This window comes from Mytilus galloprovincialis, chromosome 1 (genome assembly GCF_965363235.1).
Source record: "Mytilus galloprovincialis chromosome 1, xbMytGall1.hap1.1, whole genome shotgun sequence".
Lineage (NCBI taxonomy): Eukaryota > Metazoa > Mollusca > Bivalvia > Mytilida > Mytilidae > Mytilus > Mytilus galloprovincialis.
In genome coordinates, this window is record NC_134838.1 from 39762465 (window position 1) to 39776608 (window position 14144).

The following is a 14144-nucleotide window of genomic DNA, read 5'->3' on the forward strand; positions in this document are numbered from 1 at the left end:
GCCCAAATAAGCATTATTCTTGGTTTTCGCACAATAACTTTAGTATAAGTAAATAGAAATCAATGAAATGTAAACACAAGGTTTATGACCACAAAAGGAAGGTTGGGATTGATTTTGGGAGTTGAGGTCTCAACAGTTTAGGAATTAGGGGCCAAAAAGGGGCCCAAATAAGCATTATTCTTGGTTTTCGCACCATAACTTTAGTATAAGTAAATAGAAATCTATGAAATTTAAACACAAGGTTTATGACCATAAAAGGAAGGTTGGCTTTGATTTTGGGAGTTTTGGTCCCAACAGTTTAGGAATAAGGGGCCCAAAGGGTCCACATTGAACTTTGTTTGATTTCATCAAAAATTGAATAATTGGGGTTCTTTGATATGCCGAATCTAACTGTGTATGTAGATTCTTAAGTTTTGGTCCCGTTTTCAAATTGGTCTACATTAAGGTTCAAAGGGTCCAAAATTAAACTTAGTTTGATTTTAACAAAAATTGAATCCTTGGGGTTCTTTGATATGCTGAATCTAAAAATGTACTTCGATTTTTGATTATTGGTCCAGTTTTCAAGTAGGTCCAAATCGGGGTCCAAAATTAAACTTTGTTTGATTTCATCAAAAATTGAATAATTGGGGTTCTTTGATATGCCAAATCTAACTGTGTATGTAGATTCTTAATTTTTGGTCCAGTTTTCAAATTGGTCTACATTAAAGTCCAAAGAGTCCAAAATTAAACTAAGTTTGATTTTAACAAAAAATGAATTCTTGGGCTTTTTTGATATGCTGAATCTAAACATGTACTTGGATTTTTGATTATGGACCCAGTTTTCAAGTTGGTTCAAATCAGGATCCAAAATTATTATATTAAGTATTGTGCAATAGCAAGAAATTTTCAATTGCACAGTATTCCGCAATAGCAATAAATCTTCAATTGCACAGTATTGTGCAATAGCAAGAAATTTTCAATTGCACAGTATTGCACAATAGCAAGAAATCTTCAATTGCACAGTATTGTGCAATAGCAAATATTTTCAATTGCACAGTATTGCACAATAGCAAGAAATATCTAATTGCACAATATTGTGCAATAGCAAGAAATTTTCAATTGGAGTTATCTTTCTTTGTTCAGAATAGTAGTTAAATCAACTTAAATCATTGTTTTATACTATATACAATGTATATTCACTTTTACTACCAACCAATCTTTACCATTCAGTGATAACAAGCACTTTATTTTACATTTTAATATTTTATGATGTATTTAAGAGTAGTTATTGTTGCAAACTCCATTAGAAATTTGAATTGATATCAGTTTTGGAAAAAGGGAAAGGGGGATGTGAAAAAAAAATGGGGGGGGGGGTTAAATTTTTCTTATTTCAGATTTCATAAATAAAAAGAAAATTTCTTCAAACATTTTTTTGAGAGGATTAATATTCAACAGCATAGTGAATTGCTCAAAGGCAAAAACAAAATTTTAAGTTCATTAGACCACATTCATTCTGTGTCAGAAACCTATGCTGTGTCAACTATTTAATTTTAGATTTAAATAAGTTTGAAGAAGAAATCTTTAATTGATTTGTAAAATCTTGACATTTGTTTTGTGTAAAAAACCCATATAATGTCAAAAATTTGATCACAATCCAAATTCAGAGCTGTATCACGCTTGAATGTTTTGTCCATACTTGCCCCAACTGTTCAGGGTACGACCTCTGCGGTCGTATAAAGCTGCACCCTGCGGAGCACCTGGTTATATGATATACACAGTACATGTAATATCTGAACAGAAACTGTAAAAACAATTCTGCTTTGATAAGATTTAAGAAAAGTAAAATCTTATAAGACAGAAAAAGAAATATCTAACAATTCAAGTTCATTCATCATGTTCATATACCTATTTTTTTTTTTTTTTGCTGGATGCTACATCTTTTAGAGCTTTCATTTTATAATTAATTTTATTGTGTGAAGAAATCATGCAGGAATTAAAATTAGCAAGATTCTTATCATTTAAAAGTGCATTGATCAATATTTTACTTAACCACATATTCTCAATCACTAATTTTTCTCAATCCAAGAATAGTTTTTTGTTGTATTCATACAATATATTTCATCATAAGTATATATGTATGGCAGGAGCTGTACTGTACAAATATTTGTTCACTGCAAGTTGAATGTATAACCTTGCACATCATCATATATTCATTTGATCAATTAGTTTATTGTTTTTACGTCATATTATATTGTAATCTTGCTTTTTAATATTTTGATGAATGGATATGAATTAGTATTGTGTAATCTCTGAGATATAAAAAAAAAGTATGCATGCAATAGGCTATTTGCCAATTACCGTTATTGACCCTGAAGTTAGAGATCCCTTTTTTAGTTGTCTCCCTTATGAGGGACATTAATTTTTATTTACAATGAAGAGCTAGCAGAAGAGCAAATTTACTGTGTAATGTGAGTAATCTATAAGGTTTTCAAATCTTTTAATTACATTCATTTGTTGTTTTGCTAAATACTTTTGACATCAGAAATTATTTTTCATGAGAAATTAGTGAAACCGGCGATACATCACTTTCAATTCATCATGCTTTGCATTGGCAAAAGCCAATTTTGTCCGGTATGGAACCAGTCTACGATTGACAAAGGGAAGTAATTTGTTTAAAAAGTGTGTAATAACAGAATTGGTAATTGGCAAAAAAAACTATTGGTGTGCAATTCGTCATGTTTAACACAATTTAGAGAGTGTTTTTGTTACAATTAACAAAATTGATATTAGGTTGTTTTTTTCTTGTATAAAGTGAGTATGTTAGCCTCAACTATGACCTCTTTGAAAGAGGAAATGTTTTATTTTTGTTGTTGTAGGATTGTGTTTCTAAAATTATTAGATCCTGATGTGTTTCTATGTTAATTATATTGTGAATTTTTTCACACTATAATACATACTGTAAAATTCAGTTTTTTTTTACATGTCTCCCCTATTAATTTCCTGTAAAAGAATGATGTCACACAAAAAAGCTAAATACTGTTTACTGCAATTTTGAAGTAAAATGTTTGCTCTATATTGGTGGTCTAATCCATTTTACCCTTGTTGAACACAGCGACCTTTGGAACATTTATGAGGTGGATATGAATTGCAAGTTTGTATAGGGACAATCAGCCTCATATCCATCTATACCAATTACACTTTCAATATTATTCTAATCATCCATCTCCTAAATCTACTAATCCATTTTAAAAAACCAAGTATGCCAGATCAATTAACTTATGAATGTATTCAACTTTATAAAGAAAAACTATTTTTCTTCTTTGAATACATAACATAAATATAAGATTTTTTCAGCTGTTAAAATTGTGTACTTGTTATACATACATGTACAATCATCCCATGCATAGTTGTTTTTGCCTTTTTAACTTTTTGGATTCGAGAGTCACTGATGGGTCTTTTGTAGACGAAACGCACGTCTGGCATTTATAAAAAATTTAGTCCTGGTATCTATGATGAGTTTATTTGTTGCTTATTTATTTATTGCCATGTTGTAAGACTGCAAACCTTTAAAGTCTGTGCATTTTTTATCATTAAACGTCAATACAATTCCCCTATATACATGATATATGGAAAGATACAGGCTACTATGTATGGAATGGGCATAGACTTCAATACTTGTTTGTATTAAATTGTGTGAGTACACATATTCTTTTTGAAAATATTTATATTCATGTCATAGAAAAGTTTTACAACAAATTTTGTTTGTAGGCCTATTTTCTACTCATTTTTGCTTTGGCATTAATGGTATAGTGTTTTGATATATTATACCTAGAATAGAAAGTGGTTCTTTCTTGTTTCTTATGCTCAATGAATTTTATATGTGCATAAGATTATGTTGCTCTTCAATTTTTCCCTATTGACTCCAACTTATTTTAATTTCTTATGCTCATTTAATTTTATTTGTGCATTAGAATATGTTGCTCCTCAATTTTTTCCCTATTGAAACCAACTGTCTCCGCTTTAATTTTGCGTGGATTTTTGTAATCACTAGTCATTTTCTTTTTCCCATTATGTTATCTTCTACTTGTTACATTACATTGTACAGTGATACACTATTTGATTAACCATATTTGAACAAAATGGTTATTTTAAGTTGCCTTGTACTTTTCAGCCTACGTTTTTATATAAAATCTCAATGATTACAAGAAAATGTACAAATTTGGATTCATTTCTATATTGTAACATGTAAATGTGGATAAAATAGGAATTTAAAAATCATTAAACTACATATTTAATAAAAACTATTGGTTACTTCGACAGTATCAATAATGAAAATGCTTTTTCAAACTTCTCCCAAAACCATGAGAAATAATACCAGTATGTAATTGTATGAATTCTATGTAATTTTTAGCTCACCTGGCCCGAAGGGCCAAGTGAGCTTTTCCCATCACTTTGCGTCCGGCGTCCGTCGTCGTCGTCCGTCGTCTGTCGTCCGTCGTCGTCCGTCGTCCGTCGTCGTTAACTTTTACAAAAATCTTCTCCTCTGAAACTACTGGGCCAACTTGAACCAAACTTGGCCACAATCATCATTGGGGTATCTAGTTTGAAAAATGTGTGGCGTGACCCGGTCAACCAACCAAGATGGCCGCCACGGCTAAAAATAGAACATAGGGGTAAAATGCAGTTTTTGGCTTATAACTCAAAAACCAAAGCATTTAGAGGAAATCTGACATGGGGTAAATATGTTTATCAGGTCAAGATCTATCTGCCCTGAAATTTTCAGATGAATCGGTCAATCTGTTGTTGGGTTGCTGCCCCTGAATTGGTCATTTTGAGGAAATTTTGCTGTTTTTATACGACCGCAAAATTTGAAAAATTTTTCGTCGTATATTGCTATCACGTTGGCGTCGGCGTCGTCGTCGTCGTCGTCGTCGTCGTCGTCCGGCGTCCGAATACTTTTAGTTTTCGCACTCTAACTTTAGTAAAAGTGAATGGAAATCTATGAAATTTTAACACAAGGTTTATGACCACAAAAGGAAGGTTGGTATTGATTTTGGGAGTTTTGGTCCCAACATTTTAGGAATTAGGGGCCAAAAAGGGCCCAAATAAGCATTTTCTTGGTTTTCGCACTATAACTTTAGTTTAAGTGAATAGAAATCTATGAAATTTTGACACAAGGTTTATGACCACAAAAGGAAGGTTGGGATTGATTTTGGGGGTTTTGGTTCCAACAGTTTAGGAATTAAGGGCCAAAAAAGGGCCCAAATAAGCATTATTCTTGGTTTTCGCACAATAACTTTAGTATAAGTAAATAGAAATCAATGAAATTTTAGCACAAGGTTTATGACCACAAAAGGAAGGTTGGGATTGATTTTTGGAGTTGAGGTCACAACAGTTTATGAATTAGGGGCCAAAAAGGGGCCCTATTAAGCATTATTTTTGGTTTTTGCACCATAACTTTAGTATAAGTAAATAGAAATCTATGAAATTTAAACACAAGGTTTATGACCATAAAAGGAAGGTTGGGTTTGATTTTGGGAGTTTTGGTCCTAACAGTTTAGGAATAAGGGGCCCAAAGGGTCCAAAATTGAACTTTGTGTGATTTCATCAAAAATTGAATAATTGGGGTTCTTTGATATGCCGAATCTAACTATGTATGTAGATTCTTAATTTTTGGTCCCGTTTTCAAATTGGTCTACATTAAGGTCCAAAGGGTCCAAAATTAAACTTAGTTTGATTTTAACAAAAATTGAATCCTTGGGGTTCTTTGATATGCTGAATTTAAAAATGTACTTAGATTTTTAATTATTGGCCTAGTTTTCAAGTTGGTCCAAATGGGGGTCCAAAATTAAACTTTGTTTGATTTCTTCAAAAATTGAATAAATGGGTTCTTTGATATGCCAAATCTAACTGTGTATGTAGATTCTTAATTTTTGGTCCAGTTTTCAAATTGGTCTACATTAAGGTCCAAAGGGTCCAAATTAAACTAAGTTTGATTTTAACAAAAATTAAATTCTTGGGCTTATTTGATATGCTTTATCTAAATATGTACTTTGATTTTTGATTATGGGCCCAGTTTTCAAGTTGGTCCAAATCAGGATTCCATATCAAGTATTGTGCAATAGCAAGAAATTTTCAATTGCACAGTATTGCACAATAGCAAGAAATATCTAATTGCACAATATTGTGCAATAGCAATTAATTTTCAATTGGAGTTATCTTTCTTTGTATAGAATAGTAGTTGATAATATATGTTGGAAATTTGCCAGACATGACTATGATGTCATTTTCTATTTTTATTTGCCAATAACTTTATGTAAATAACTTCATTGGAAATTTGCCAATATAAAATGTTGCTGATGAAGCTTTTTTTCCTTATCTTATCTAAAATGTTTTAGATAATGTATGTTGGAAATTTGCCAGACATGACTATGATGTCATTTTCTATTTTTATTTGCCAATAACTTTATGTAAATAACTTCATTGGAAATTTGCCAATATAAAATGTTGCTGATGAAGTTTTTTTTATTGTTTTATACAATAAACAATGTATATTCACTTTTACTACCAACCAATCTTTACCATTCAGTGATAACAAGCACTTTATTTTACATTTTAATATTTTATGATGTATTTAAAAGAGTAGTTATTGTTGCAAACTCCATTAGAAATTTGAATTGATATCAGTTTTGGAAAAAGGGAAACGGGGATGTGAAAAAGGGGGGGGGGTTAAATTTTTCTCATTTCAGATTTCATAAATAAAAAGAAAATTTCTTCAAACATTTTTTTGAGAGGATTAATATTCAACAGCATAGTCAATTGCTCAAAGGCAAAAAAAAACTTTTAAGTTCATTAGACCACATTCATTCTGTGTCAGAAACCTATGCTGTGTCAACTATTTAATTTTAGATTTAAATAAGAAGAAATCTTTAATTGATTTGTAAAATCTTGACATTTGTTTTGTGTAAAAAAAAAACATGTAATGTCAAAAATTTGATCACAATCCAAATTCAGAGCTGTATCACGCTTGAATGTTTTGTCCATACTTGCCCCAACTGTTCAGGGTTCGACCTCTGCGGTCGTATAAAGCTGCGCCCTGCGGAGCACCTGGTTGGTTATTATCTTGAATATTATTATAGATAGAGATAAACTGTAAACAGCAATAATGTTCGGCAAAGTTAGATTAACAAATAATTCAACATGACCGAAATGGTCAGTTGACCCCTTTAGGGGTTATTGCCCTTTATAGTCAATTATTAACCATTTTTCACAAATCTAAGTAATCTTTTACAAAAATCTTCTTCTCTGAAACTACTGGGCCAAATTAATCCAAACTTGGCCACAATAATCTTTGGGGTATCTTGTTTAAAAAATGTGTGGCGTGACCCGGTCAACCAACCAAGATGGCCGCCACGGCTAAAAATAGAACATAGGGGTAAAATGCAGTTTTTGGCTTATAACTCAAAAACATAAGCATTTAGAGGAAATCTGATGTTGGGTAAAAATGTTTATCAGGTCAAGATCTATCTGCCCTAGAATTTTCAGATGAATCGGTCAACCTGTTGTTGGGTTGCTGACCCTGAATTGGTAATTTTGAGGAAATTTTGCCGTTTTTGGTTATTATCTTGAATATTATTATAGATAGAGATAAACCGTAAACAGCAATAATGTTCAGCAAAGTTAGATTTACAAATAAGTCAACATGACCGAAATGGTCAGTTGACCCCTTAAGGAGTTATTGCCCTTTATAGTCAATTTTTAACCATTTTTCATAAATCTAAGTAATCTTTTACAAAAATCTTCTCCACTGAAACTACTGGGCCAAATTAATCCAAAGTTGGCCACAATCATCTTTGGGGTATCTAGTTTAAAAAATGTGTGGCGTGACCCGGTCAACCAACCAAGATGGCCGCCACGGCTAAAAATAGAACATAGGGGTAAAATGCAGTTTTTGGCTTATAACTCAAAAACCAAAGCATTTAGAGGAAATCTGACATGGGGTAAATATGTTTATCAGGTCAAGATCTATCTGCCCTGAAATTTTCAGATGAATCGGTCAACCCGTTGTTGGATTGCTGCCCCTGAATTGGTCATTTTGAGGAAATTTTGCTGTTTTTGGTTATTATCTTGAATATTATTATTGATAGAGATAAACTGTTAACAGCAATAATGTTCATCAAAGTAAGATTTACAAATAAGTCAACATGACCGAAATGGTCAGTTGACCCCTTTAGGAGTTATTGCCCTTTATAGTCAATTTTTAACCATTTTTTGTAAATCTTAGTTATCTTTTACAAAAATCTTCTCCTCTGAAACTACTGGGCCAAATTAATTCAAACTTAACCACAATTATCTTTGAGGTACCTTGTTTAAAAAATATGTCCGATTACCTGGCCATCCAACCAAGATGGCCACCACGGCTAAAAATAAAACAGGGGTAAAATGTAGTTTTTTGCTTATAACTCTGAAACCAAATCATTTAGAGGAAATATGACAGGATTAAATTGTTAATCAAGTCAATATATATCTGCCCTGAAATATTCAAATGAATTGGACAACCGGTTGTTGGGTTGCTGCCCTCCAATTGGTAATTTTTAAAGAAATTTTGCTGTTTTTGGTTATTATCTTGATTACTATTATAGATAGCGATAAACTGTAAACAGCGATAATGTTCATCAAAGTAAGATCTACAATAAGTCCGCATGACCTAAATTGTCAATTGACCCCTTAAGGAGTTATTGCCCTTTATAGTCAATTTTTAACAATTTTCATTAATTTGGTAAATTTATGTAAATTTTTACCAAATATTTTTCTCTGTTACTAATGGGCAAAGTTCATTATAGATATAATTGTAAGAAGCAAGAATGTTCAGTAAAGTAAGAACTTCAAACACATCACCATCACCAAAATACAATTTTGTCATGAATCCATTTGTGTCCTTTGTTTAATATGCACATAGACCAAGGTGAGCGACACAGGCTCTTTAGAGCCTCTAGTTTTTAATGGAAAAATATGTGTTAAGTTTGTGGTTTGAATGTTTAAACACATGAAGAGCAAACAAATTGTATATTCTAATTGCAATATTAGCTAAATATCAATCAATATCTTGAGGGGCTTTTCTAGAAATATTGCTATTTAATAGAGGACAGGAAAAAGGCACTTTGAACTTAGTTAAATTCTCTGAAAAATATGATTAACTAGTTAATATAATCACGAAGAAATTATCAGATTGCATTAATGTAAAAATTGTTTTGTCCATCTCATGTATTTATTTCTTGAAAAGCCCAGAAAAAGCCTTGTATTTCCATTAAGATTGAAAGCTGAGTATGTCACCTTCTTCAAATCTTTGGTTGTGAAACAGTTTTGTATAAACATTTCTTTTATATAAATTTTAGTATGTGTATTAAAATGTGTATATTTTCTGACTAATATTTAGTGCAATAATTTGTTTTCAAATCAAAAATGATTTTAATCATATGTGCCTGTATTGTTTTAGCAAGCATAGAAACTAAATAATAATGGACTGAAAAATTGTCCCAATTAAACAACTCTGTTAATAAATTAAAAAAAAAGTCTTTGAGCTGATTTTTTTTCAGTCTGCAGATGGGACATTTTTTTTAGTGAACAGGACTAGTATAAGATATTTGCCACCAAATTATATCTGTTTTCAGGCTTTATTAAATCGTTTTTGAAACCACGGGATTTGGTTTTTTTACCAAACATGGTCTGGATTATCCTTACAGATATATTTCAAAATGCACAATGATAGGTAATCACTTAACTATTCCCTTATTACTATTAGTAAAACACATGAGTAAAACTCAAATTTGACTTATTTGTGCAATAATCATATAACTCACTGTAACTAAATGTTTGGGTAATTTTTCATATAATGGAATCACCCTTTTTATATAACAATATAGATAATATAAAAACATCGGCATTAAATTAATCTTAAATTTTTACAAGAAGTTTAATTCAGGAATTTATTTTTTTAATATCAGGTTAGTTATTTCAGGCAGCTTTGAATTGATTAGACTAAAAGAAAAAGTTTTAAGATTATCTCCCTTTAAGAAAAAGTTTTAAGATTATCTCCCTTTAAGTTTTAACAAATCATTTCAATATTTATTAAAGTATCTTTACTCTTGTTAGTTTTGTTACACCTTATACTTATAAAAATTATAATTGTATTATTTCTATGCAATCCATAGTCACAATGCTTTTGCAAAATGTCTTGCCCATATAAACCAAATTAACTTTTTGTATTACCGGTAATTGTTCATTTTAAGTCAATGAATGCAGAAGCTGTGTATATTCTTTGTTTAGCTGCAGTGTTATGAACTGTTTTATCATGTGCATAAAGTTTGTGACTAATAGTTTTTGAAAAAAGTTAATATTACTTTTACGATGGAGTTTTATCCTTATTCCATTTAATAGCAAATAATTACATTAGATGTATGTTTCATTATAATACGTTATTCTGATTGGCTAACTGTACATCACGTGTTATTCCACCAATTGCATTACACAATAAAACTTATCATTCATGATGACACGAGGTCCCATAATAAAGTGCACAGGTAAATTAAATAAAAACTTGATGTAAATCGTGTTTTCATGATCCTAGCTAAAAAATGTAATTATAAGTATTGAATGCTTCTTTTTGTAACTTCATAGGGTTGTAAAAGCGTTGACCATGCTCACATTTTTAGAATGAAGCGCGGAAGCACTTCATACAAAATGTACTTCGGTCAACGCTTTCTTGGTGAAGTAATACAAAAATGTTCAATCATCATAATTATGTGAAATACCAGTATACTTCTCTCGTAATTTTAAGATTTGTATATTATCAGTGTGTGTTTGTCTGTTAATTTGTTAATTTGTTTTCTTAAAATGTATCATTTTATCATTTTCCTAAATTTCATAGTTTAAACTAAAATCAATAAATTTGATACCTGGCATAAATGCAAATCTCTGTTTATTTGTACTTGAAACCTGAATTTTTTAACACATGTATAAAAGAATCAGATATTTATTGGACACATTTCATTGGATTATAGCAGTTTGACTAGTTTTGATCATTGATAAGTTTAATATTTCCTTAACAATAGAAAATGCGATTGAAATGTTCAGCTGATTTTTACAGAGTAGTGTTTTGTGCAACCTTAACTTATCTTTTTGTCATAGTTTTTTTTAGTGAAAAGAGTAATTCCCTATAACTTAACATGTTTTCACTAAAAAGCCTAGGGTGCAAGTACAAACATTATGATAAGTCTTTATTAAATACTTAAATCAAACTGCTAGTGTAATTTTGAAAGAATTGAAAATTTGAATATGAGTTGTCATGGTATAATGATGATTGACATATTGTTGTTGTCTGCCATGTAATAACCAACAGTGCTGAAAGTGGCAGTAAACACCAACTAATCAATCAATCAATCAATCAATCAATTTGATTTTTATAAAAAAAAATAATGAATTTTACTCAGAGATAATCTTTTCAATACAAAACATCCATTTGTCCATTTTATATTAGTGAGTTAACATTTTTGACACATGAGAATACACACCAGACTACATTAACTTCATTCATTCATTCATAACCATGTAGAATACATTTTATTGTTGTTGTACTGTCTAGTTTTATAATTGCATTAAAAGTTGTAGACATTTTATTATTTCAATCTAAACCATAGTCATTCTTACTTGCTTTTATGTTTAAGTTATTATATATATTATGAATAAAATATTTTTTTGGTAAATCTTGTTTTGGTTTTAAGGTGGTTTCCATGTAAGATAGACCAGGTTTATTTGCAAGCAATTACTTATGAATGATTATTTTTTATTCCTGCCTGTAGGCAATGGGGACATTATGTGTTTCCCTTGTCCATCTTTCTTTCTGTCCCAATTTTGTTTCGTCACTCTAACTTAAGTTTTTATCATTCAAATGTTATGAAACTCATACACCATGCTAAGAACCTAAACTTAGTCTGAATTTGAACAGTGAGTCAATTACCATTCTAGAGTTATACCCCTTTATAACTTGGATGCTTTCAAAATTTAGCTTTCTGTGTCATGTTAATTTCTCACTTATTATTGAGTAATGAGATGGCAATATTTGGTATATGGGTTCCTTGCAAGTCAATATGTTTGTCAGACAGGGTTAACTGACCTTGACCTCATTTCATGGATCACTGATCAAGGTTAAGTTTTCATGGTTACATGTGTATATCAGATACAATAAGCAGTAGGTTAATTAACATTTGGTGTATGAATAGATTGTAGCATGCTTTCATCTGTCTGTGAGTTTCATCTGACCTTGACCTCATTTACATTATTTATTGGTCAATGTTAAGTTTTGAGTTGTAAGGTCTGTTTCTTGGAAACTATGTAAATTTGGTCAACTATTTTTGGTGTATGAAATGATTGAATGGTGAACATATCTGTCATGCAGGTTTGCCTGACATTGACCTTATTTCCTTGGTTCTTAAAGTCAGAGTGATGACCATGTTTCATGGTAAAGACTAATTCTTAGATACTATGAGCTATAGCTTAACCATACATGGTTTATGGCATGATTGCAAGGTGTATTCGTCTGTTTGGCATTCTTCTAACCTTGACCTCATTTTCATGGTTCATTGGTCAAAGTTAAGTTACAGTGGTTCATACCTGCCAACTGTCACTAGTTGGGGGAGATTCCCCCCATGAAAGCTCCCAAATGGAAATTTTGAAAGAGCAATTTTGTCCACAATTTTAAACAAAACAGTTAATTTTAAATATGCTATTAGCTATTAAGAGTATGAAGAAGCCAAAAAACAACATTAAAATGCATTTGAAAGCCCCCTTGAATGTTTTTTTTGGAACACAGGATTCCTCTTGTAAAACCCCCCATGGGCATTTTGAAAAGTTGGCAATCCTATTTCTCATATTCTACTAGCAATTAGGTGAACTATATTTGGTGTATGGATCAAATGCATAGGATGTCTAACAGGGTTCACTTGACTCTCATGATCAGTAAAGCAAGGACAACATTCAGCATTTGTAGGTTTGTGTAATATACTTGTGAGGAGTCTTTGAGAATGGTTATAGTGTGTTGTGTTTTATTGTTCATTAGGAATTTGGTGTTGACATGAGATATTTGTTGATCTGTTGAATTCAATCATAACTTGTGATATTCATTACCTCTTAGAGCTTTCCATATGAAGAGGTACCTCTTTGATTGCTCAAGACTGAGCAGTAACCTCTTGATAAAAATTTTGTAAGTTTATAGTGTTGCACTGTTTGACATTTACTGCAAATCTTTTTTGATACACTTTACACTAGATAAAGCATCATTTCAAGGTAAACCTTGTGAAAAATCATGGAAATCCTATTAGGAAATATGTTGAAACAAAGCAGTCATCTGATTTTTAAAACAACTATAGGCAGCAACAGTAAGTATCTGAAATTTGGTAATAATGGCAGATATTTATTTTCTTTTGTTCAAATTATTCACAACCTTTTTTGACTCAAGAAGATTGAATGCTTAACCCTGACTTTTCTGAAGGAAAGGATGTTTCTCTCTAAATATTGTTTAAAATAAAACAAATATGTTTTGTTTAAGTGCTGTCTCAGTAACGATACCACATATGTCATTTTATTAATTTTGTTACAGTGACTTGACTGTTAGTGTTACTATTCACCAATTGCAACTCATTCAAAATTTTGACCCAATTGCAATTTGTTTTATTAAATCAAATTGTTCAACTGGTCAAAAATTTGAACAAACTGTTCAGTCAAAATGTGAAAGTGCAAAGTGATAAAATAAATCATACTTACAATCCTATAAGTCTGTAACTCCACTGTATTGATGTATTTCCTAAATCAGTCTATCAATCTGTATAGTTATATTATTGCCATTACCATACTAAAGGTGAACTGTTTTATTTTGAATTGCTATAAAAATGTCAAAACTAAGCTTTTATAGAGTTTTTCTTTCGAAAAGTATTCTATATTTATAAGAATCACACACTATGTGAATAAAAACATTTCATATTCAGTAAAATATTTGAAATTGCAATATGTTTGTAGGAAGGGGAGATAATCGCTTTTTGGTTTCAAAAAGTCTTTATTCAAAAGAATAGTATTTTAGGTTATCTCCCCAAGGAAGCGTATTGTTATTTCAT